This window comes from Oncorhynchus nerka, linkage group LG13, assembly GCF_034236695.1.
Source record: "Oncorhynchus nerka isolate Pitt River linkage group LG13, Oner_Uvic_2.0, whole genome shotgun sequence".
In the NCBI taxonomy this organism is placed as follows: domain Eukaryota; kingdom Metazoa; phylum Chordata; class Actinopteri; order Salmoniformes; family Salmonidae; genus Oncorhynchus; species Oncorhynchus nerka.
In genome coordinates this window covers 53,729,766-53,755,534 of record NC_088408.1, presented here as the reverse complement: position 1 = coordinate 53,755,534, position 25,769 = coordinate 53,729,766, and the positions used below count along the sequence as shown (strand labels likewise).

The 25,769-nt window shown below is 45.0% G+C and overlaps 1 pseudogene; it reads left to right on the top strand.

The window, feature by feature from the left end:
* The window catches only part of LOC115140637 (dmX-like protein 1), a 33,397-nt pseudogene that overhangs the window by 6,391 nt on the left and 1,237 nt on the right, over positions 1 to 25,769 (top strand).

Sequence of the window (25,769 nt, the reverse complement as noted above, 5' to 3'; positions counted from 1 at the left end):
AATCTAAAGTAACGTAATAAACAAATCCCCAGTCAAGAACATTCAGAGACTTGTCCAGAAGCCACTCCTGTGTTGGCTGTGTGCTTAGGGTCGTTGTCCTGTTGGAAAGTGAACCTTCACCCCAGTCTGAGATCCTGAGCGCTCTGGAGTAGGTTTTCATCAAGGATCTCAAATCAAATTGTATTAGTCACATGCGCCGAATACAACAGTGAAATGCTTACTTACGAGCCCCTAACCAACAGTGCCATTTAAAAAATATATGGATAAGAATAAGAATGAAATGTAATTAAACAGCAGCAGTAAAATAACAATAGCAAGACAATATACAGGGGGATACCGGTACAGGGTCAATGTGTGGGGTTGAGGTAATATGTACAGTAGGGAGAACAAGAATTTGATACACTGCCGATTTTGCAGGTTTTCCTACTTACAAAGCATGTAGAGGTCTGTAATTTTTATCGTAGGTACACTTTAACTGTGAGAGATGGAATCTAAAACAAAAATCCAGAAAATCGCATTGTATGCTTTTTAAGTAATTAATTTGCATTTTATTGCATGACATAAGTATTTGATACATCAGAAAAGCGTAACTTAATATTTGGTACAGAAACCTTTGTTTGCAATTACAGAGATCATACGTTTCCTGTAGTTCTTGACCAGGTTTGCACACACTGCAGCAGGGATTTTGGCCCACTCATCCATGCAGACCTTCTCCAGATCCTTCAGGTTTCGGGGCTGTCGCTGGGCAATACAGACTTTCAGCTCCCTCCAAAGATTTTCTATTGGGTTCAGGTCTGGAGACTGGCTAGGCCACTCCAGGACCTTGAAATGCTTCTTACGAAGCCACTCCTTCATTTCCCGGGCGGTGTGTTTGGGATCATTGTCATGCTGAAAGACTCAGCCACGTTTCATCTTCAATGCCCTTGCTGATGGAAGGAGGTTTTCACTCAAAATCTCACGATACATGGCCCCATTCATTCTTTCCTTTACACGGATCAGTCGTCCTGGTCCCTTTGCAGAAAAACAGCCCCAAAGCATGATGTTTCCACCCCTATGCTTCACAGTAGGTATGGTGTTCTTTGGATGCAACTCAGCATTCTTTATCCTCCAAACACGACGAGCTGAGTTTTTACCAAAAAGTTATATTTTGGTTTCATCTGACCATATGACATTCTCCCAATCTTCTTCTGGATCATCCAAATGCTCTCTAGCAAACTTCAGACGGGCCTGGACATGTACTGGCTTAAGCAGGGGGACACGTCTGGCGCTGCAGGATTTGAGTCCCTGGCGGCGTAGTGTGTTACAGATGGTAGGCTTTGTTACTTTGGTCCCAGCTCTCTGCAGGTCATTCACTAGGTCCCCCCGTGTGGTTCTTGTGATCATTTTCACCCCACGGGGTGAGATCTTGTGTGGAGCCCCAGATCGAGGGAGATTATCAGTGGTCTTTGTATGTCTTCCATTTCCTTTGACAGCTCTTTGGTCTTGGCCATAGTGGAGTTTGGCGTGTAACTGTTTGAGGTTGTGGACAGATAACAAGTTCAAACAGGTGCCATTAATAGAGGTAACGAATGGAGGACAGAGGGAGCCTCTTAAAGAAGAAGTTACAGGTCTGTGAGAGCCAGAAATCTTGCTTGTTTGTAGATGACCAAATACTTATTTTCCACCATAATTTGCAAATAAATTCATTAAAAATCCTACCATGTGATTTTCTGGAATTTTTTCCCTCATTTTGTCTGTCAAAGTTGAAGTGTACCTATGATGAAAATTACAGGCCTCTCTCATGTTTTTAAGTGGGAGAACTTGCACAATTGGTGGCTGACTAAATACTTTTTTGCCCCACTGTATGTATTTCAGATCAAAGTCATACGGGGCTAGCTTCACCACCCACCTCTGCTCACAGGCATCAAGTTTAGGCTTTGTCAGTGAGTGGATTATTATCTGTCAGGACAGTAAACTGGGCACCTTTTAGCCAGTGACTACATTTTAAACGCACGGCCCATTTCAATGTAAGAAACTATAGACAACGGGCTGGATATCTTGCTTGAGGTATTTACTAGCAAACGCAATGGGTCTACTTTTACTCTTGCCCTCTGGGATCTGGCTCAGAACAGCGCCTAGGCCATCAATTGAAGCATCAGTCGAAAGTATGAAGGGTTTACTAAAGTCTGGGTGAGCTAAAACTACAGCATTTATCACAGCTGCTTTTAACTCATCAAATACAAGTTGACACTCACTCGTCCAGTCTTCGGTTGTCAGCCTACCGGACGGCCTACTCAGTCTTGCCATTTTTATCTTTTCGTTTGGTTTTATGTCCCGCTGTTAAACAGCACAGTGGCTTGACAATTTTTGAAAACCTGTTTGATAAAATAGGAGTAATAGTTCATCATTCCAAGAAATGACTGGACCCTCTTCAGTCCAGGATTTTTCCCATCCATCTCCATGAGATCAGTGGATGTCATTTCACTGATGGCCGTCACTTTTCCCTCGTCAGTCTGGATCCCCTTTTGAGATATCACATGGCCTAAGAATTTCACAGAACACCTAAGGAAGTGGCACTTCTTTTGGGCAAGCTTCAAGTTGTTGTTTGAGAGTCTACTGAAAACCAACTCCAACCGTTCAAGTGCTTCTTGTTCACTTTTACCAAAGACTAGTAAGTCATCTAGATAGTTCTGAACACCAAAGATGAACATCATCATCCTGGCAAACATAGCTGGGCTGTTGCAGAGGCCCTGAGCCATTCTGTTATAATCGAAATGCCAACTGGTGTGGAAACGGCTGTGTATTTACGATCTTCATCGTATATGGGAATATTGTCAAATCCCGATGTCAGATCCATTGTGCTGAATAGGCAGTTTCCACCCAATGTTGACCTCCACATCCAACGAGTCCTACAGGACAGGACATTTTCGAGTTTTCAGTTAAGACATGTTTTCGAAGCAATTAACTTAACATACAGGCCATTGAACCACTATCAAAGAGTCCTCTTAGTTCTACTGATCATTGCACAGTCACTGGTGCATAGAACAGACTTTCATTGCCTGTTATTCTCTGAGTTCGTTGATATATCATATTTGTGTAGCCTTGATTTTTCTCTTTGCAAACTCAGCAAAAAAATAAACGACCTCTCACTGTCAACTGCATTTATTTTCAGCAAACTTAACATTTGTAAATATTTGTATGAACATAACAAGATTCAACAACTGAGACATGAACTGAACAAGTTCCACAGACATATATGTCCCTGAACAAATGGAGGGGGGATCCAAAATCAAAAGTAACTTTTTTTTTAACTGACTAATGCCCCATCCTTCAATAATAAACGTAAATCCGACGTTGACCCCTGGTGAGACAAAACCGCGAATTGTCAGTGGAGAGCACTTTTTTCCAGTCCTATCTAGTCCAGCGACGGTGGGTTTGTGCCCATAGGTGACGTTGTTTTCGGTGATGTCTGGTGAGGACATCCCTTACAACAGGCCTACAAGCCCTCAGTCCAGCCTCTCTCAGCCTATTGCGGACAGTTTGAGCACTGATGGAGGGATTGCGCATTCCTGGTGTAACTCGGGCAGATGTTGTTGCAAGACTGTACCTGTGCCGCAGGTGTACTGATCCGTTCGGATGTACTGATCCTGTGCAGGTGTTGTTACACGTGGTCTGCCACTGCGAGGACGATCAGCTGTCCATCCTGTCTCCCTGTAGCACTGTCTTAGGTGTCTCACAGTACGGACATTGCAATTTATTGTCCTGGCCACATCTGCATTCCTCATGCCTCCTTGCAGCATGCCTAAGGCATGTTCACGCAGATGAGCAGGGACCCTGGGCATCTATCTTTTGGTGTTTGTCAGAGTCAGTAGAAAGGCATCATTGGTGTCCTAAGTTTTCATTACTGTGACCTTACTTGTCTACCGTCTGTAAGGTGCATGTTCATTAATTGTTTATGGTTCATTGAACAAGCATGGGAAACAGTTTTTAAACCATTTAAAATGAAGATCTGTGAAGTTATTTGGATTTTTACGAATTATCTTTGAAAGACAGGGTCCTGAAAAGGGGACATTTCTTTTTTTGCTGAGATTATGAAGACAGTTCTATTTCAGGATCATTCATTTATAGGGGCTGAGTTTTTAGCTGCACCTTTCCCCTCAAGGTGCAGACCTATTAGTTTAAAGCTGGAACTTGATTTTATGGCCGCTGCCCGACTGGTGCCTCTCTTCTAACCTACTGCTTTGTGGGAAGTCTATGGTTTGATGGCTAGGATTGTGACATTTGAAGCACATGTTGTCATTAAGACAGTGAGATCGAGTGGAGTGAGCCACATCTTTACATATAGCACATGGGAAGGAGGGAGACAGCTGTGCAGTTCTGCAGGGCCCTCTTGTGGTGGGGTGAGCAGAGTTTTGGTTAATAATAAACTGTTCTAGCAGTGTTACAAGTTTTGTCATTGTCACCTGATCATTGCTACTCAACTCCTTGAACCTCTGAGGTAAGGATGGGGCGCTCTGAGCTCTCCTCTGTTTTTTGGATGTCTTCCTGTAGTGTCAATATGTTTTGTTTCCTCCTTGTAGCACATCTGTCATTTTGGTGGCTGTCTATCAATTCCTGAACCTCACCCACTGTCCATTTCTCCCTAGGCTTGCATCCGAATTATGTGTACAGTTCATGATTGGGGCAGTGCTTCACAAAAATCATGGCGACCGCATGACCCACGTCATCCATCTGTCTGCCCTGTTTTTGTAGACATTCATTAGCTAGATCTGCTACTCGGTTAAGGCGCACCCAGTAGTCTAAGCTACTCTCCCTGTGATAAGGTTTCGTTTCATAAAAATCTTGAAGCAGCGTATTAGAGGAGATGGCCTCACCAAAATGCTGTTTCAAAATTCTGAAAATAACCTCAGGGTCTCTGCTGATGTTTACAAGGGGGTTACTGCGGATTCCTATCTTGACTAAATTCTTGGCCCTCCCCATTAACCGTTCCATGATTTCATGACCTTGCTCTGGCGTTTTGTAACCTTTCTTTACCAAGTAAGTCTTCATCATTTCCTGCCACTCATACACAGTACATATTTCTGTTCCATCACATCTGAAAGTGGGTGGCTCACACATGTCAGATTTCAGGACAAAGTTTACCTTGGACCAATCTGGCATGCACACTGGGACGGTGTCGGTGGTGACCTTGGATGGAGTGATATTACTGACAGACTTGGTTGTACAGAAGAAGATATATTTTAGATAGGAGCAACAGTAATGAGACATGCCCTCAATGTGAAGTGATATTATAATCCATAAATATAGAGCACAAGTACAACCCTTTTTGGTTTTTATACCACTTTTTTCTCCCCAATTGATAGTAGTTACAGTCTTGTCTCATCGCTGCAAATCCCATACGGACTCGGAAGAGGCGAAGGTCGAGAGCCATGCGTCCTCCGAAACACAACCCAACCAAGCCGCACTGCTTCTTGACACAATGCACATCCAACCTGGAAGCCAGCCGCACCAATGTGTCGGGGGAAACACTGTACACCTGGCGACCTGGTCAGCGTGCACTGCACCTGGCCCTACACAGGAGTCGCTAGTGCGCGATGAGACAAGGATATTCCTGCTGGTCAAACCCTCCCTAACCCGGACGACGCTAGGCAAATTGTGCGCCACCCCATGGGCCTCCCGGTCGCGGCTGGCTGCGACAGAGCCTCGGCTCAAAACCAGAATCTCTGGTGGCACAGCTAGCACTGCAATGCAATTAAGGTAGTAAGAAAATAAACATTCACTTAATATTTTGATCAATCACCAGCTAGCAATAGCTAGCGTGACATTACAGTGCACTGATTGACAGTGAGCTCAGCTCGTCATTAACATGGCTATCAAAGCCAGTAAAAACTTGGTTAACTTATCGAAATAGGCCTTAAATACATTAACGGTAAGATAAATATACACATAGTCACATTCACTATTGAATATGAACCCGTATACATTTTTTTACCGTTTTTAATGTACAGAGGAAGGAGACACGAACCTGCTCTCAGAATATATCTCTCAGACTGAAGAGCAGGCAGACAAACTTGAAACCCGCTAGTTGTTCTTTCAAGGAAAATAATACAAAATTGTTAAGTCTGAATATTTTTATGAATTCGACAACACATAATGAAAATAATCTTTATTTATATCACACCTTTTCCTGAAGTGAATGGTTTCACCCACTACTCTACCCGCGAACTGGTGTGTTCTTTGATATCTACAGGTTGATGGAAACTCTACATTTTCACTTTGTCACACAGGCATGCCAGCTAAGATAGCTACACTCTTAGAATAAAAATCATTCCAATAGTGTTATGCGTCTGTCCCCATAGGAGATCCCTTTCTCGTTTCAGGTAGAACCCTCTGTGGAAAGGATTCTACATGGAACCCAAAATGGTTCTACCTGGAACCAAAAGGGGTTCTTCAAAGAGTTTTCTTATGGTGATAGCCAAAGAACCCTTTTTGGTTTTAGATAGCACTTTTTCTCTCAGAGTGTAGACAGGCTAGGGTCTATAAAGCCTTGTTCACATTGGCCCATTTAAAGTGACTCAAATGCAATTTGTTTGCATATCCGAATCAAATCTTTCCTGCAGTGAGAACAGCCAAAAAGCACATGGAATTGGATATTTCAAGCCACATTTCACCCCACCTTCGTAGGTGGTTTGAAGTCAGATCCAAATCTGATTCCTAGACATGCGATGTGTGTCTGAATGGTAAAATAAGATTTTTTTGGGGCATGCTCTACATTTTTGGGGCATGCGCTACATTATATTGGTCTGCTAATACAGGACTAGTAAAGGCCAAGTGAACTACTTTTGTGATTTTTTTTATATTCAGATTTTTCAGGGATGCTGCAGCCCCCTCAACCCCTACTTCCTGCGGTTATGAGTCTATCCAATATCAAGCCAGGTTGGCAGCAAAAAGCACATTTTAATGTTATTTTCACAGAAAATGTACAACTATATGTTTGTTAAAAAAAGAACAAATAATTACTCAGATAAAAAACTGTATTGATTCTGAACACTCCCAAGTCCCAACTTCAGCAGGCAAGTTTCAATTTCCACTGAAGTTTCTAGCCACTAGCATAAACTAGCTCGTTGGAAAGGGCTCAAAACAGAAATACGAGATTTCTGACTGCAGGAATGTCCACCAGATCTGTTAATTTCTCTACCATAAACCGCAATGTCGTTTTAGAGAATTTGTCAGTATGTCCAACCAGCCTCACAACTGCAGACCACCTGCGGGATGGTCTAAGACCAGCCAACCGGACACCTGTGGGTTTGCACAACCAAAGAATTTCTGCACAAACTGTCAGAAACAGTCTCAGGGAAGCTCATCTGCGTGCTCGTTGTCCTCACCAGGGTCTTGACGTGACTGCAGATCGGTGTCCTAACCAACTTCAGTGGGCAAATGCTCACCTTCAATGGCCACTGGCACGCTGGAGAAGTGTGCTCTTCACGGATGAATCCCGGTTTCAACTGTACCGGGCAGATGGCAGACGTATGTGGCATCGTGTGGGTTTGCTGATGTCAATGTTGTGAACAGAGTGCCCCATGTTGGTGGTGGGATTAAGGTATGGATACCCGTGACGAGATGCTGAGGCCCATTGTCATGCCATTCATCCGCTGCCATCACCTCATGTTTCAGCATGATAATGCACGGCCCCATGTAGCAAGGATCTGTACACAATTCCTGGAAGCTGAAAATGTCCCAGTTCATTCATAGTCTGCATACTCACCAGACATGTCACACATTGAGCATGTTTAGAATGCTCTGGATGGAATGTGTACGACAGCGTGTTCCAGTTCTGGCCAATATCCAGCAACTTCTCACAGCCATTAAAGAGGAGTGGGACAACATTCACAATCAACAGCTTGATCAACTCAATGCGAAGGAGATGTGTCATACTGCATGAGGCAAATGGTGGTCACACCAGATACTGACTGGTTTTATGATCCACATCCCTACAATTTTTTAAAGCTATCTGTTTCCAACAGTTGCATATCTGTATTCCTAGTCATGTGAAATTAGGGCCTAATGAGTATGACTGCTTTCCTTATATTGACTGATTTCCTTATATGACCTGTAACTTTAAAATCTTTGACCTTGCATGTTGAGTTCATATTTGTATTCACTGTAGTAGCCTTGTGCAGGAATATATGATGATGCTCATATTAGTAACAAAAAAATCTGGTAACTAAATATAGTAACAAGAGCAATCATTTGCTGTTAATGAGAAGAGCGAAAAACAATTCATTGTATCTTTGCATTCTGAAACAAATAGGCATATATTTCCTATTATTGATTTCATTTCAATGATCACTGCAGAATAAATTCCTCACCTTTTCTGGCCAAATTACCATGCGCATGTGCCTATTAGATTTTTTTGCATTGCATCTGACAGAGAGCGCGGTTTATAACATTCAGTAGAATTTAACAGGTGAACAGACAGTTGATATTTTGCATTGAAGTGTGTAGACTACCACTTTAATTAGGCCTACTGTAGATTTACTTTTTTTTAACGAGAATTAGCGGGCAGTGCAGCATAGCCTATATACTCTAGATTTGAGAAAAAGTAAATGCAAAACATTTATGAATTCAAACGATCTGTTTACAGGTTCACAATAATGTGTAATTGTTTGTGTCTGTCTGATGTTTAAATAGGACAAATGCCCTCCGTTCACCTTCCATGGTGACAATAACGCCTTTTATTTTCTGTATAGGTTTGAACTATTGGTATTAGACCAAGGCATGCACAATATTGTAATTCTCCATCTGGAGAGAACTTCATGAACTGAATTGGGGAAGCGGTTCAATCTAAGCTGATGAGGGGGAAACGACAGCATATCAGTAATGCATGAAAAGGTTTTTGGGAATAAAAAAATTGTGCAGTTCCTACTTGTAGTGCCAGATACACATCCAGGGACACTGAGGGTCACCAAGGGTTATTTCTGCAAGTTCTCCTTCCTCATCCAAACCATCACTGATATTAGACCACAGCTGGAGGCCCCAATTAGGAGATGAATGCCTGTGCGCATCAACAACAAAAAAACAGACAATAAAATAAAAACATATTGGGGCAGCAGGTAGTCTAGTGGTTAGTGTTGGGCCAGTAACTGAAAGGTTGCTAGATCGAATCCATGAGCTGACAAGTTAAAAATCTGTCGTTCTGCCCCTGAACAAGGCAGTTAACCCACTGTTCTAGGCAGTCATTGTAAATAAGAATTTGTTATTAACTGACTTGCCTAGTTAAATAAAGTTTCAATTAAAAATACAAATGTGAAAAACACGTTCTTATTCGAAAAGATACAAAATACACTTATCAAAATGGTTTGACCTGTGGGGTCCCAGGCCAGGTTGTGTTCTAAACTGCAAAACAAACTGTCCAATCGTCTGCCACTGGTAGCTCAGTTTCTATACGCGCACAAGCATTAGAACAATCAAATCCAAATGTCAATATCAACTCATTCGGAACAATAGATGTGTAATTTCCTTGCATATGTAGTATTAGGAACTAATAGTGCAATCATTAAGAATCAATTACTTCTTTAGAATCAATACAAATAGCACTTATAGCTGATGCCCGGTCTTTCTGGTTCCATATTAAGCTGCAATCTGTCAGCAACAATGAAGAGGGGGGACATTTTAATCAACGTGAGGACATTGTCACTGATTATAACAAGTACTATGCACATACTTGTGACTTTTGAGAGAACTGAGTTGCAGACCAATGTGGAGCGTGAAGATGATCAAAGACGACAGTACTGAAATATGCATCAAAGAAATTAGTACATAAGCTAGCCCAATTGTTAAGGAATCCTCACAGATTGTTTTTAGCCACATGTTCAGGGAACCGAACAGAATATAACCCTACCCAAGGAACCAATATCCAAAAAGCAGAAAAATGTATTGGGACCTTAGAAATGTTGTAATTTTACTTTAAGCATTTTACCACGTGTAAAATGTTTTGTCTACTTAGCATAATTTGAAATCTGACCAAATAATTCACACATAGAAATAATGTTGGCCTAACTAATGACTGATCCAAATGAGGTATTTCCATGGCTATGCACAAAATTAACTACAGGCAAATGCTTACTTGCTTAGAGAATATAGGTTGTCTAACAGAATAGAATATTCCAACTGTCAGGAAGACTAAATGTCATAGAGAATTGAGTCTGAGTCACAGTTGTTTGTCTATTTATTGCTACAATGACAGACTAAGGCTCATGGGACAAAATTACGTATCAGGACCTTTTACCCCGTCTTTAGTCGCTGGCTGGGTTTGCTTCTGTTCCTTAATTTCCTTTCAAACAAACATTGACATCTATTGTCAGCGTAGATAGCTCAATGACTAGTACATAACTGAAAATGTATTGTTAACCTAGGAGGAACGCACAATGGATCCATGCAACATGGACCGCTTTGTGCGGTACACCATGTATACTGGGCCATTTTATTTTTAGTCAGATGTTTATTTAAACAATACAAAACATACAAAAAAGACATCATACACCAAGTATACCAAACAATAGGAACACCTTCCTGATATTGAGTTGCACCTCCCCTTTTGTCCTCGGAACAGCCTCAAATCGTCGGGGCATGGACTCTACAAGGTGTCGAAAGAGTTCCACAGGGATGCTGGCCCAAGTTTACTCCAATGCTTCCCACCATTGTGTTAAGTTGGCTGGATGTCCTTTGGGTGGTGGACCAGTCTCAAAACACACAGGAAACTTGTGGAAAAACCCAGCAGCGTTGCAGTTCTTGACACAATCCGGTGTGCCTGGCACCTACTACCATACCCCGTTCAAAGGCACTTACATACACAATCCGTGTCTCAAGGCTTAAAAATCTTTCTTCAACCGGTCTCCTCCCCTTCATCTACACTGATTGAAGTGGATTTAACAAGTGACATCAATAAGCAATCATAGCTTTCACCTGGTCAGTCTGTCATGGAAAGAGGTGTTAATATTTCATATACTCAGTGTGCAGATGCACAGAAACGTCAACGACATCACACCTGCACATCCCCACCTGTTCTCACCCCCATCTCCAGTGCCTACACTACTCTCCAACCACGTCCTCAAATTGCACCATTTTGTTCCTCTTCGTTGCCCACACTTTCAATATTTAGATAATGAATCACCACATTTCTCCATTGTCTTAACGATGGAGGATTGGTTGATTTCCAGTTAGGTATACATTTTCTCAAGATAGTTGATGAGTATCATCCAACCCATCGGGTCTCTCTGCACACTCATATGACATGTCTTGAAATCTGCAGACAAACGATTAAAAAGAGCATTTACATTGAAACACTTCTGACAGCCAACTTCCTAACTCCGCCGATAACGTTGACTTTATAGCATTCCCAGAAGGCATAGATAGTTACTGTTAGTTTACACTGAAGACAAGACTGTCGTTATGCTGTAAAATGTGTGAATTTTGTCTCTTGCATAATTCATTCTATACATAGTTTAAACTGGATTAAATGTACATTATTTCAATAGTTATGTTCCAACATTCCCCCCATCTTGTGCCAATCAGTTATTTTTAAGTCTTGGTTCCAATAGTTCATGATTTTTTCTAAGAGGTTGTCAACGACCGAAACCTAAACACTTCTGTCTGGTGCAGACACAAAAACTACTCACAAAACACAGGTGGGAAAAGGCTACCTAAGTATGGTTCTCAATCAGAGACAACGATAGACAGCTGCCTCTGATTGAGAACCACACCCAGCCAAACACACAGAAATAGAAAACAAAACATAGAATGCCCACCCCAACTCACGTCCTGACCAAACCAAAATAGAGACATAAAAAGGATCTCTAAGGTGAGGGCGTGACAGATGTCCAAATGATTTCAAAATAAAATTGTGATATGAAACTTAAGTATTTAAAAAAAATCTACATTGGTCAGTCCAAAATTGCATTTGAATTCTGTCATGGAAATACAATGTATTGGTGCATTCTGAAAAGCTATCCAAGGATTGTTCCATAGGGTTGTGTTTTTGGGAACGATATTGGTTATTGTAGAATCTGTTTCATTTTTTATTTTTGTAATTTAACCTTTATTTAACCAGGTAGGCTAGTTGAGAACAAGTTATCATTTACAACTGCGACCTGTTCAAGATAAAGCAAAGCAGTGCGACACAAGCAAGAACACAAAGTTACACATGGAATAAACAAACATACAGTCAATAATACAATAGAGAAAGTCTATATACAGTGTGTGCAAATAAGGGGTGTGAGGCAATAAGTAGGCCATAGTGGCGAAATTATTACAGTATGGCAAATTAAACACTGGGGTGATAGATGTGCAGAAGATGAGTGTGCAAGTAGCGGTACTGGGGTGCAAAGGAGCAAAATAAATAACAAATTGGTGATGAGGTAGTTGGATGGGCTATTTACAGATTGGTTATGTACAGGTGCAGTGATCTGTGAGCTGCTCTGACAGCTGGTGCTTAAAGCTAGTGAGGGAGATATGAGTCTCCATCTTCAGTGATTTTTGCAGTTCGTTCCAGTCATTGGCAGCAGAGAACTGGAAGGAAAGGTGGCCGAAGGAGGAATTGGCTTTGGGGGTGACCAGTGAGATATACCTGCTGGAACACGTGCTGCGGGTGGGTGCTGCTATGGTGACCAGTGAGCTGAGATAAGGCGGGGATTTACCTAGCAACGACTTATAGATGACCTGGAGCCAGTGGGTTTGGCGATGGATATGAAGAGAGGGCCAGCCAACGAGAGCATACAGGTCGCAGTGGTGGGTAGTATATTGGGGCTTTGGTGACAAAACGGATGGCACTGTGATAGACTGCATCCAATTTGCTGAGTAGAGTGTTGGAGGCTATTTTGTAACTGACATCGTCGAAGTCAAGGATCGGTAGGATAGTCAGTTTTACTAGGGTATGTTTGGCAGCATGAGTGAAGGATGCTTTGTTACGGAATAGGAAGCCAATTCTAGATTTAATTTTGGGTTGGAGATGCTTAATGTGAGTCTGGAAGTAGAGTTTACAGTCTAACCAGACACCAAGGTATTTGTAGTAAGTCAGAACCGTCCAGAGTAGTGATGCTGGACGGGTGGGTAGGTGTACAATCGGTTGGTGTACCAAGGGAATACCCCAAGGCTCGATCCTAGGTCCCATGCTCTTCAATTTACATCATCAACATAGCTCAGGCTTTAGGAAGCTCTGTCATTCATTTATATGCAGATGCTAGTCTTATACTCTGCTGGCCCCTCCCCGGATTTTGTGTTAAACACTCTACAACAAAGCTTTCTTAGTGTCCAACAAGCTTTCTCTGCCCTTACCTTGTTCTGAACACCACCAAAATAAAAGTAATGTGGTTTGGTAAGAAGAATGCCTCTCTCCCCACCAGTGTGATTACTACCTCCTGAGGGTTTAGAGCTTGAGGTAGCCACCTAATACAAGTACTTGGGAGTATGGGTAGACGGTACACTGTCCATCTCTCAGCACATATCAAAGCTGCAGGCTAAAGTTAAATCTAGACTTGGTTTCCTCTATCGTAATTGCTCCTCTTTGACCCCAGCTGCCACACTAACTCTGATTCAGATGACTTCTTAAGTATACATCTATGGAAGATGGAAACAAGTTCACATGCAGATTTTCACTGACCTTTTTCAGCTCCATGGTTGGGGTATGCTTGGCATAGCAAGCGCACTCGGATATTCAATACTGAATTTATTGTTTAATGGCTCAATCAGTGGAGGCTTCTCATAATAATGTCCAGAATAGAGTAAATGGAATGATATCAAACACATGGTTTTCATGAGTTTGATACCATTCCATTCACTCCATTCCAGCCATTACACTCCATTCAAGACACTATTATGAGCCGTCCTCCTCTCAGCAGCCTCCACTTATCTCAATAAAAAGGTCAGCCATGCCATATATGTTTTACACTGTAGCCTAGCCAGTACGCCTTAAATTAGGCGGAACTACCACCAATTTTCCCTTGGGGAAAATAGTCTATCCTATTCTGTGCTTTGCAGCAAGGGAAGGAGACTCGGCTGCAACATGTATTTGAGGAGGATCTCATTCTGGGCAGTGATCGGACAGATGCCACTCAGGAAGCTCCCGCTACAGACACTGGTAGGATGAGGAAACACACACTACTATAACCTTCACTTTGCTCTTGCGTCCCATCTCATTCAGTGTAATAAACATGTCATTGTGTGTTTGTTTTTCTCCTGCAGCCTCCAGCCAGCCAGGCTTCTCTGCCCGCTTCTTCCTGGTAGTGGTAGAGTTTACCCAGACTGGCAGGTCCCTCCTGCATATGTGGCATCTGGAACTGGCAGCTCTCCCAATCATTATGGGTGTGTACCAACAACTACACTCAAGGATTAATTTATATCTTAAAGCGTTGTGTGCAAGTCAGCTAGCTTTATCTTGGTACCCAATTTTTGGCTCCCATCTGTTTTTCTGTGTCCTTACAGACGAGACCAGTGGTCCGCCTGAGAGGGCGAATGTAACCTCATCAACTCTGAATTGCTGTCACACCCTGACCATAGATTGCTTTGTATGTTTTGTTTGGTCAGGGTGTGATCTGAGTGGGCATTCTATGTCGTGTGTCTAGTTTGTCTATTTCTATGTTTGGCCTGATATGGTTCTCAATCAGAAGCAGGTGTTAGTCATTGTCTCTGATTGGGAACCATATTTAGGTAGCCTGTTTTGTGTTGGGTTTTGTGGGTGGTTGTTTCCGTGTCTGTGTTTGTTTCACCACACAGGACTGTTTCGGTTTTCACATTTATTGTTTTGTATATTTGTAGTGTTTTTCCCGGTATTCGTCTTGATTAAAAATGTTTAACCCTAACCACGCTGCGTTTTGGTCCGCTTCTCTTTCACCAGAAGAAAACCGTTACAGAACCACCCACCACAACAGGATCAAGCGGCGTGGTGAGAAGCAGCCAGCATCACAAGACTCATGGACTTGGGAGGACGAGTTGGACGGAAAAGGACCCTGGGCAGGGGAATATCGCCGCCCCATAGCAGAGCTGGAGGCAGCGAAAGCAGAGAGGCGGCATTACAAGGAGCAGGAGAGGCAGCGATGTCAGGATTTCGGGACATGTGAGCAGAATCTGGACTACACAACTTGGGAAGAGATAGACAGGTGGGCGGTCGACCCAGGGAGAGTTCCGGAGCCCGCCTGGGATTCGATGGAGCAGTGCGAGGAAGGTTACAAGAGAATGAGGTTGGCGAAGCGAGCATGGCGGCGCGGTAGGAAGCCCGAGAGTCAGACCCAAAAATGTCTTGGGAGGAGGCACACAGGGAGTATGGCGAAGCCAGGTAGGAGACCTGCGCCAACTTCCTGTGCTTACCGGAGAGCGAGAGAGACCGGGCAGGCACCGTGTTATGCTGTGGAGCGCACGGTGTCTCCAGTGCGGGTGCATAGCCCGGTGCGGTACATACCAGCTCCTCTTATCGGCCGGGCTAGAGTGGGCATCGAGCCAGGTAAGGTTGGGCAGGCTCGTGCTCAAGAGCTCCAGTGCACCTGCACGGTCCGGTCTATCCAGTGCCACCTCCACGCACCAGCCCTCTGGTGGCAGCCCCCCGCACCAGGCTTCCTGTGCTTGTCCAGAACCCAGTACTCCCTGTTTCTCCTCCCCGCACTCACTCTGAGGTGCGTGTCCTCGGCCCAGTACCACCAGTACTGGCACCACACATCAGGCCTATAGTGCGTCCCGCCTGTCCAGCGCTGCTAGAGCCTTCCTCCTCTCCAGCGCAGTCTCCCGCCTGTCCGGCGCTGCCAGAGCTCCAGCCCCTCAGTCCAGAGGCGCCAGAGCCCCTCAGTCCAGAGGCGCCAGAGCCCCTCAGTCCAGCGCTGCCAGAGCCTTCCTCTCCAGCGTTGCCGGAGCTGCCCGTCTACCCAGCGCCGCCTGAGCTGCCCATCTGCCCAGCGCCGCCTGAGCCTCCCGTCTGTCCAGAGCCGCCAGAGCCTCCCGTCTGTCCAGAGCCGCCTGAGTCTCCCGTCTGTCCAGAGCCGCCAGAGTCTCCCGTCTGTCTAGAGCCGCCAGAGTCTCCCGTCTGTCTAGAGCCGCCAGAGTCTCCCGTCTGTCTAGAGCCGCCAGAGTCTCCCGTCTGTCTAGAGCCGCCAGAGTCTCCCGTCTGTCTAGAGCCGCCAGAGTCTCCTGTCTGTCCAGAGCCGCCAGAGTCTCCCGTCTGAGAGCTGCTCAGTCCAGCGCTGCCAGAGCCTTCCTCTCCAGCATTGCCGGAGCTTCCCGTCTACCCAGCGCCGCCAGAGTCTCCCGTCTGTCCAGAGCCGCCAGAACCGCCAGTCAGCATGGAGCCGCCAGAGCCGCCAGTTAGCATGGAGCCGCCAGAGCCGCCAGGATCTTCCAGAGCCGCCAGTCAGCCAGGATCTGCCAGAGCCGCCAGTCAGCCAGGATCTGCCAGAGCCGCCAGTCAGCCAGGATCTGCTAGAGCCGTCAGTCAGCCAGAAGCTGCCAGAGCCGTCAACCAGCCTAAGCTATCTCTCAGTCCTGAGCTACCCCTCAGTCCTGAGCTACCCCTCAGTCCTGAGCTACCCCTCTGTCCCGAGCTACCCCTCTGTCCCGATCTGCCCCTCTGTCCCGATCTGCCCCTCTGTCCCGAGCTGTCCCGAGCTGCCCCTCTGTCCCGAGCTGCCCCTCTGTCCCGAGCTGCCCCTCTTTCCCGAGCTGCCCCTCTGTCCCGAGCTGCCCCTCGGTCCAGTGGGGTCATTTAGAAGGGTCGCCGTGGTTAGGAGGCCATGGAGGCGGACAATGAAGCGGACTAAGACTATGGTGAGGTGGGGGCCACGTCCAGCACCAGAGCCGCCACCGCGGACAGATGCCCAGTACCCCCCCCCCCCTCCCCAATAGGTTCAGGTTTTGCGGCCGGAGCCCGCACCTTGGGGGAGGGGGGAGGTTCGGTTTTCACATTTATTGTTTTGTATATTTGTAGTGTTTTTCCCGGTATTCGTCTTGATTAAAGATGTTTAACCCTAACCACACTGCGTTTTGGTCCGCTTCTCTTTCACCAGAAGAAAACCGTTACAATTGCTCCTTTAACTTTGACATGTTCACTTCCCCTGAGACCCAGAAGAACAAACCTTGCACATCCAACCTGCAGAGTGCCTGCCGCCTCACCCTGACCACTCACAGGCTGTACAGCTAGGAGCTGGCTCTTCCAGACGGTGTGAAAGTGATCAATGTCACGCCTTCAGCAGGTAAGAGAGAGCACTGGACCATAGTCACACTGCCCTTCACTCCTGTATATTGGGACAGTCCAGTTTGTTCATGGTAATGTAATCAACTCCCAAGGCGTTGGCTAATTCTATTGAATGGAACCAGTTACACTGAAATTGGATTAGTGTGGGGGGTGGTCTTAATTGCTAGGCTGGTGTTTTAACTGTAGATTTCCGGGTTCATATAGCTCAAGTCAATTGTATTGAGTGTTTGTACGAGCTTACCCATGAAGTGTGGCTAAACTAACTACCTAATTATTGTTCTTGTTTCAGGTCATCTGAGCGCATCCTCCCTGCAGCCGGCCGGTGGCGCTCCGTATCTTCTGGCCACGTTTTTTTCAGACGTGAAGGTGAGGTTCTGGAGATGCAGGGCAGCTGCAGTGGAGCCAGACGCCCAGGAGCTGACGTACATCTGGGATGAGTGGCCTCTGCTGGTGGAAGAGGGGCTAGGCAATAGCCGCGCCGTTACAGTGCTGGGCACACCAGTAGAGCTCAGCTGTTGTCACACCAGCCGCATCGCAGTGGCCTACCGACACAACCCTAGCCCTCACCTAACCCTAACCACTTAAGCCATAAGAACCACTGGTCCACGTAGGGATATTCCAGTGTCCAGTGTCCAGTCCACAGGCAGCTCCCACTGGGTGATAGACAACAACATGGAGAGTGGTACGAAGAAGCTGAATATGCAGAATAATAATCTGGACATCTACCTGCCCAGCGATGACTGCCAGGGGACCTTTGGTAAGACTCTGGTCCACCTGGACTGGGTCTCCAGGGAAGATGGCTCCCACATTCTCACTGCGGGGATTGGTTCCAAAATCTACATGTACGGCCTGCTCTCTGGTTAACCTCCCGAGCTGGGACTCTCTGGGGGCCACAGGGAGCAGAGCTCCTCCCACCTGGTCCTACTGCGCTCCGCGGACCTTGTCTCCTCCGTGGAGGGCTCCCTGCCCATCCCCGTTTCCCTGTCCTGGGTGAAGGACGGCATCCTGATGGTGGGCATGGACTGCAAGATGCATGTGTACACCTAGTGGCAGCCTCCTGCCCTGGCCAAGTCCACGGCTCCCAAGACCATCACGACAGAAATTATCATGCTTCCATGACCAGCCTGACCCAGAAACTGAGTGGTAAGAGGACAGCTGCTGTTTGAGGCAGCGCACCACCTGTTCCCAACGCTGCCCCACCTGTTCCCAACACTGCCCCAATACCACCCGGTACAGCTGCTGGAGCTCATGGACCTGGGGAAGGTCCTGCGGGCCAAGGCCATCCTCTCCCACCTGGTCAAGTGCATCGCTGGAGAGATCGTGGCCCTCAAAGACGATGACACCAACCAGGAGGAGCATCTCCGCTTCCGCACCATCAGCAGCCGGCGGCAGCACCACCAGGGACCCCAAGCCCTTCAGCAAGGGTGAGAATTACTCAGAGATTGAGTCCATCACTCCACTGCCCTTGTACACGCTGCTGGTGGCCGATGAGGACTGCTCTCCCAAACCCAAAGACAAGGTGGCCAGCTTGAGTGGCCACGGGTCCAGTCAGACGGACGCCTACAATGAACTTTTCCAGAGCAGTGGGGTGTGTGTGGAGGACCTGGAGCCCATGGACAGTGACCAGTAGGATGGCGGTGCTAAGGTCATAGACCAGTCCCAGTACAGTCCCACCTTCTTTGTGCCCGAGCATGCCCAGGTCCTATCCAGCCACCTGCTCCACTCCAGCCTGCCGGGTCTGACCCTCATGGAGCAGATGTCCATCAAAGGCCTTGCCAACACCATCACCAGCATCAGGGCGAGTGCACAAACTGCCCTCCACAGTCCTTCTCCAAATAAATGTTGTTTTATGGACTAATATAAACCATATCTCAAAAGGGTATATTTGTTTTACTCTGGTAGAAGGCCTGTGAGGAGAAGTACTGTAGATGGTAATGTTCTTTTCATTGACTAGGTGGAGAAACTTTTGTTCCTGCTGACCACCCTCCCCATTGCGCCCAGCTGCTCCGACAAGGTAGGCAAGGCTGAACTCAACAGTATAGCATACAGCACAGTGGATTTGATTCCTTCATGGGCCACCTATGCTGATTTAGCCAATTTATTGTGGGGTTTTCCCTTGACATAGTCAAATATACTAAAAATACTTTTAAAAATATTTTCCTGAACCATGGGTCAGATAGACTCCAGATTTGGTATATAGACTCAATGATTTGGACTCTAATTGATTTGAGAATGGTTAGATGCGGCATTCAAAGTCTGCCACGCTACACCACTAGATGGCACCATATCACACAAGGGCTTTAAGAACTGACCCGATGGACATGGGGCCATGAAGTTTGGTATGTATGTAAAGCTCCTTAGAACATCGTTTCCCAAACTCTTCCCTGGGGAATCCAAGGGGTGCACGTTTTGTTTTTTGCCCTTGCGCCAGTGGTGGAAAAAGTACCCAATTATCATGCTTGAGTAAAAGCAAAGATACCTTTAATAGAAAATGACTGGAGTCACCCAATAAAATACTACTTGAGTAAAAGTCTAAAAGTATTTGGTTTTAAATATACTTAAGTATCGAAAGTTAAAGTAAATCATTTCAAATTACTTATATTAAGCAAACCAGACAGCATAATTTTTTTTTCTTCAAATTTACAGCCAGGAGCACACTCCAACATAATTTACAAATGCAACATGTGTTTAGTGAGTCTGCCAGATCAGAGGCAGTATGGATGTTATGTTGATAAATGGATGAATTGGACCATTTCTGTCCTGCTAAGCATTCAAAATGTAACGAGTACTTTTGGGTGTCAGGGAAAATGTATGGAGTAAAAAGTACATTATTTATAAGTTGTCAAAAATATAGATACTCCAAAAAAACTACTGAAGTACTTTACAACATTGCCTAGCACTACACAGCTGATTCAAATAATAAACACATCACGCTTTGATTATCTGAATCATCTGTGTAGTGCTAGGGTAATAACCTTAATATGCACCCCTTGAGGTCCCCAGGACCGAGTTTGGGAAATGCTGCCTTAGAGGCTGTGTGAATATAAAGCTACTGCAACCCATAGACAATTATAGAGCCTCTAGCATGGGCAGTGCCATTGAGGGCTTCAACCATTTTAATGTAGTCAACTGGGTGGGACTTCCAACTTCATTGGAGACATGTCCAACGGGGTCATCAGGAGGAATCAGCCAGTCGTGAGGAAGAAAATTGTCTACTTCAAAATGGAGATTGCTTCAAAGGTACGGCCCATGTGCACAGACGCCATAATGGGATCTGTATAGGGATGCTTATTTTATTTATTTGTATTAGCTGAAATCACTTTGGATAAATGACCATAATATTAATATTTTATGATCAAGTTTCAAAGTGTATTCGTCATGTGCACAGGATACAACGGGTGTACAACAGTACAGTGAAATTCTTACCTTGAGAGCTCTTTCCAACAATACAGTGATAATAATTATAATAATAGAAAATTGAATACAAAAAATAAAAGTAAGAATAAAAACCACACAAGAACAACAATGAGAGGTAAAGAAACATGAGAATGCAAGTACTGTATGTACAGGTCAGTGCCAGTACCTTATTCAAATTGCAGGGGAACTGGAGAAGTTGAGGTAGGTATATAAATACAAAAACCCTTTGGAAATACCTGGATTTCTGCATAAATTGGTCATAATTTGATCTGATCTTCATCCAGGTCACAACAACAGGCAAACACAGTCTGCTAAAACTAATGACACACAATTATACGTTTTGATGTCTTTATTTAACAAACAGTGTAAACATTGACAGTACAGGGTGGGAAAAGTATGTGAACCTTTGGATCTAATAACTGGTTGACCCTCTTTTGGCAGCAATAATCTCAACCAAATGTTTTCTGTAGTTGCGGATCAGACCTGCACAATGGTCAGGAGGAATTTTGGACCATTCCTCTTCACAAAACTGTTTCAGTTCAGCAACATTCTTGGGATGTCTGGTGTGAACTGCTCTCTTGAGGTCATGCCACAGCATCACAATTGGGTTGAGGTCATGACTCTGACTGGGCCACTCCAGAAGGCCTATTTTCTTCTGTTGAAGTCATTCTGTTGTTGATTTACTTCTGTGTTTTGGGTCGTTGTCCTGTTGCATCACATCAACTTCTGTTGAGCTTCAATTGGCAGACAGATAGCCTAACATTATCCTGCAAAATGTCTTGGTAAACTTGGGAATTCATTTTTCCGTTGATGATAGCAAGCTGTCCAGGCCCTGAGACAGCAAAACAGCCCCAAACCGTGATGCTCCCTCCACCATACTTTACAGTTGGGATGAGGTTTTTATGTTGGTGTGCTGTGCCTTTTTAGTTGTTGTAATTAAGTAAGTAAGTAAGCAAGTAACAGGAGTAATAGTGCCCACTAGCAGGATAAATCAAACAACCGTAGCTCCTGAGGCCTGGTGCTGTGTAGACTTGTGTGATGATGGATTGTCTGATAACCTGTATTTGGTTCTTCAGGCTTGTCCACCTGGGCTTTCAACTCTGAGGCTGAGGAGGCCGAGGAGGCTGAGGAGGCCTGAACTACACGCCATGTGGCTCAGGAGCACCAATATACTTCGGCGGTATATTGAAAAGGTGAGCACAAGTGCTTTCAGAAAGTATTCACACCCCTTGACAATTTCCACATTTTGTTCCAGCCTGAATTTAAATGGATTAAATTGAATGTATGTGTCACTGGCCTATACATAATACCCCATAATGTCAAAGTAAGTATTCAACCCTTTGTTATGACAAGCCTAAATAAGTTGAAGTTAAATAAGTTGCATGCACTCACTCTGTGTGCAATAGTGTTTAATGTGATTTTTGAATGACTACCTCATCTCTGTACCCCACACATACAATTATCTGTAAGATCCCTCAGTCGAGCACCCACAAAGACCAGGGAGCTTTTCCAACCACAAAGACCAGGGAGCTTTTCCAATGCCTCGAAATGAAGGGCACCTATTGGTAGATGGGTAAAAAATAAAAAAGCAGACATTGAATATCCCTTTGAGCATGGTGAAGTTAGTAATTTCTCGTTGGATGGTGTATCAAAACACCCAGTCATGACAAAGATACATGTGTTCTTCCTAAATCAGCTGCCGGAGAGGAAGGAAACCGTTCAGGGATTTCACCATGAGGTCAATGGTGACTCAACTTAATTAAAACAGTTAGCGTTTAATGGCTGTGATTGGAGAGAACTGAGGATTGATCAACAACATTGTAGTTACTCCACAATACTAACGTAAATGAGAGTGGAAAGAAGGAAGCCTTTACAGAAAAAAAATATTCCAAAAATATCCATCCTGTTTGCAATAAGGCACTAAAGTAAAACTGCAAAGAAATTCACTTTATGTCCTGAATAAAAAGCATTATGTTTGGGGCCACTTTTTGTATTTTCAAGCTTGGTGGTGGCTGCATCATGTTATGGGTATGCTTGTCAGCGGCAATGACTATGGAGTTTTTTAGGATAAAAATAAAGGTAATAGAGCTAAGCGCAGGCAAAATCCTGGAGGAAAACCTGGTTCAGTCTGCTTTCCAACAAATCCTGGGAGACATTCACTTTTCAGCAGGTAAATAACCTAAAACACAAGACCAAATATATAAACTGGAGTTGTTTACTAAGACGGCATTTGAATTAAATCAGTTTGAATATCTATGGCAAGACTTAAATGGCTGTCTTGCAATGATGAACAACCAACTTGACAGAGCTTGAAGAATTTTGAAAACAATAATGTGCAAATATTGTACAATCCAGGTGTGCAAACCTCTGACTTACCCAGAAAGACTCACCGCTGTAATCGCTGCCAAGGGTGATTCTAACATGTATTGACTCAGGGGTGTGAATACTTATGTAAATGAGAGATTTATATACTTAATTTTCAATACATTTGCAGAAATGTCTGAGAGCATGTTTTCAATTAGTCATTATGGAGTTTGTGTGTGTGTGTGTGTGTGTGTGTGTGTGTGTGTGTGTGTGTGTGTGTGTGTGTGTGTGTGTGTGTGTGTGTGTGTGTGTGTGTGTGTGTGTGTGTGTAAAAATGTAATCCATTTTGAATTCAGGCTGTAACACAACAAAATGTGGAATAAGTCAAGGGGTTTGAATACTTTCTGAAGGCATTGTAAATCTTTATAAATGTAATTATTGATTGATTGTCCTACTTTTATATCTCAAAGAATAAGGCAAAGTCTGGTTTTGCTGCACTACTGAATTCAATATTGTAAATGAGCGTGTGTGTGGAATGACCTATATACTTGTTTTTTATACCTCTGTTATTCATCAGGTAGCAAAAGCATATTTTCAAAGGCAGAGCGATCCTCTGGACGCCGCAATATTCTATCTCGCTATGTAAAAGAAAGCGGTGGTCTGGGGACTGTTCAGGTAATGTCTTTGAGAAGATCTTGAATATCATTCCCCAAAACTCCTGACAAGATTGGAACAATTCTTTCACATTATAGAAAGTCAGTCTAATGACAACTTGTGTTGTTCCATCAAGGTCTAAGAAGAATGTCAAAATGACAGCTTTCTTCAGCAACAACTTCAGTGAGGACCGGTGGAGGAAGGCTGCTTTAAAGAACGCCTACTCTCTGCTTTAAAGAATGCCTTCGCTCTGCTGGGGAAGCAACGCTTCCAGCACTCTGCATCCTTCCTTCTACTGGCAGGCTCCCTCAAGGATGCTGTGGAGGTAATAATGTCCTCATATCGCTGTAAGCAGATATCTGTAGTGTGCTTTTTCATAATTTTTCTTTTTTTTTCTTCTTAAATAGTAATTAAAAATATGTTTTTGAGCATTTTATGCAAATTATGTCTGGCCAGGCCAAGGGTAGAGCTGACCTTGTTGGATATTCCTGATATTCCTGGAGGTATTTTTCTGTTCTGTTACTGCAATTGCTTTCAACACAAATGCTGGGTGGGGGTTGGCTTTCCTTGTTCAGGTTGGCCTGGAAAAGATGCAGGAACTGAATCTGGCCAAGGTGATCTCCCGGCTATATACGAGTCTGAGTTTGAGACGTCCTCCACCTACAAGCACATCCTGCAGAAGCACATGCTAGGCCAAGCCCGCCAGCTGCCTGCCCACCAGGACACTTTCCTGTCCTGCGCAGCATGGCGGAGGACTACAGCTGGCCACTTCTCACTCTGCTTGATAAGCCTGCTGCCCTAAACCCAGGCTCCTCCTAGGCTGGCCACACCACTCCACACCAGATTTGAGGTTCAATCATTTTGTCAGTTATTTTGAGGTTAATTAATGATAGAGCTGTGGTTTGCAGGTACCTCGTCCATGTCCCCCTGTAACCCTGAGGTTTTCAACTTCTACACCTACCTCCGGACACATCCGCTACTGCTGCGCCGCCTCACCAAGGTTGGTCTGATGGCGGTGGGCCGCATTGCCCACTCCATCAGCCTGGTGGAGAGGAGGCTGTTCTTTACGGCAGCCTACGCACACATGCAGGCCGGCTGCCCTATGCAGGCTTTGGAGGTCTTCTCCAAAATGCCCAAAGTCCTCAAAGGATCCATGGGACAGCGACAAGGAGGAGAAGGACAATGATTATGAACCAAAGGGTTTGGCCATGAAAAACACCAGCACTAATAACAACTGCAGCGTCTTCCAGGACGCAGTCTCCCCATTGACGGAGACACCACTAGAAGAGGACGACATACTCATGCCCTCAGGGGACATCCTGGCCAAGTTCGGCGCCCATCTGAAGATCCTGACCACAGACCAATGGACGCGGTCCACGGGGTACGACCTGGACAGGGGGAAGCTGCGCTACCAGCTGTGCCAGTGGCTGAAGAGGGAGGTGGTTGCCCTGCAGAGGTGTTGCAGCTACAAGCACTGCCTGCTGGAGCTGGCCCAGGGCATGGCAGGACCAGGGAGAGAGGAGGCCCAGGCCCAGCCTGGAGAGGTCCAACACACTCGCAGATACTGGCTCCAGAGCAACCAGCCTCTCCTGCCCATGTTCCTCAGCTACTGCAGCCTGCACGGCTCCCACGTGGAGGCTTGGCCTCTGTGCACATGGAGCTCATCCTGCTACTGCAGGAGTCCCAACAGGTACAGCACACACAATGTATGTTTTAATTCTTACACATAGGCTACATGTTGTCAATCGTATCATAAATAGGAACAAATTGATGCCATATCTGCATACTAGTATCTGCATATCTGCAAACCCTTCAAACAAAAAACTACGAACACAACTAAGAAAGAGGCTCTTACATCTCAGTACTTGACAGAAAGTGTCAGAGGAGGGATAGGGAGGAAGAGTAACTACACAAACACTAAAGCAAAGAACCATAACAAAACTAAAGTGTGTTGTTTAGTCTGAGGTTGGTGTTTGCCTTAAAGCAGCAAACCGTGGTTTCCAGGGTGGCTGTGGTTTCATGTAGCTGATCGGTGCCATCAATGACATCTCCAGTGTGTGGCTGTGTGACAGGCGGTGCTGATTCTGATTCTCAGCTCTCTTCTCTTCTGAGAGGCCTCGTCCTACTTTTAGGGAGATTTGGAAAAAATATGATTTGTGTCACAGACACCAGGAACACACACACT